Raw genomic sequence first — 856 nt, 5'->3', positions numbered from 1 at the left:
ATAATACATTTTTAATCAATTTTTTATCCAATCTGTTTTTCATTCGTTATTATAACATAATACGTTGTTGAAATGCTATTTGTCATGGTGATCTTTCTGACTTATGAAGCTTCTTTCTCAAGCTAGCATAGCACAGCCAGCTAAAATCAAAAGGAATGAAGCAATGTAATAATTATTGAATAGAGAATAAAAGTGAAAAAAAAAATCTAAAAGTTCCTTCACATATTTTTTTTGAAAAGTTAAAAAGTTCAAGTGGTATGCATAATATTGCATCACTCAGCATAACCTGTTTGGTTAAATCCATCCCTTTAAGGTATTATCTTCTTAAAATAAAGAAAAGAAAAAACACAATATGTGCATAAATAAGCCGCTGGCTCCGTGAGAAGACGAGCCAAGAAGTCACAAAGCAATGGCCCTTCTTGTCTAATTCAACGTGACACTGAATAGTACACACAGAGAAACAAGTAACCTCAAATTGGGTTATTCCTCCTACCTGCCAGTAATCCAGTTGATAAGCACTATACATGTAGATTTCTGAGGAGCAGAGAAATCAGATTACTCAGAGCTGAACTGGGATTTTCAGTCTAAATTGGCTGTTCTTCCAAGGGCCCCCTCGTTCTAACAGGATGAATGAGGGGAAATAAATGACTTGACTTTGCTCAGATAAATAGTCTGCAGAGGAGCTCTGAGCAATGGCAAGCAATGCGGGCTTACCGAGCATACAGATATTCAATGTGTAGATACATTCAGGAGAAAAACTATCACATCTACAAAGCGTTAAAAGATTTGAGGATTTGAGATGGATGTTGGAAAGAATTTTCTGCAAAACAAAAGAAGCAGCACACCAACTAAAACC

This window comes from Poecilia latipinna, unplaced genomic scaffold (genome assembly GCF_001443285.1).
Source record: "Poecilia latipinna isolate Pla-1442-1.1 unplaced genomic scaffold, P_latipinna-1.0 Scaffold1461, whole genome shotgun sequence".
Taxonomy (NCBI): domain Eukaryota; kingdom Metazoa; phylum Chordata; class Actinopteri; order Cyprinodontiformes; family Poeciliidae; genus Poecilia; species Poecilia latipinna.
This window is presented reverse-complemented; position numbering follows the sequence as displayed.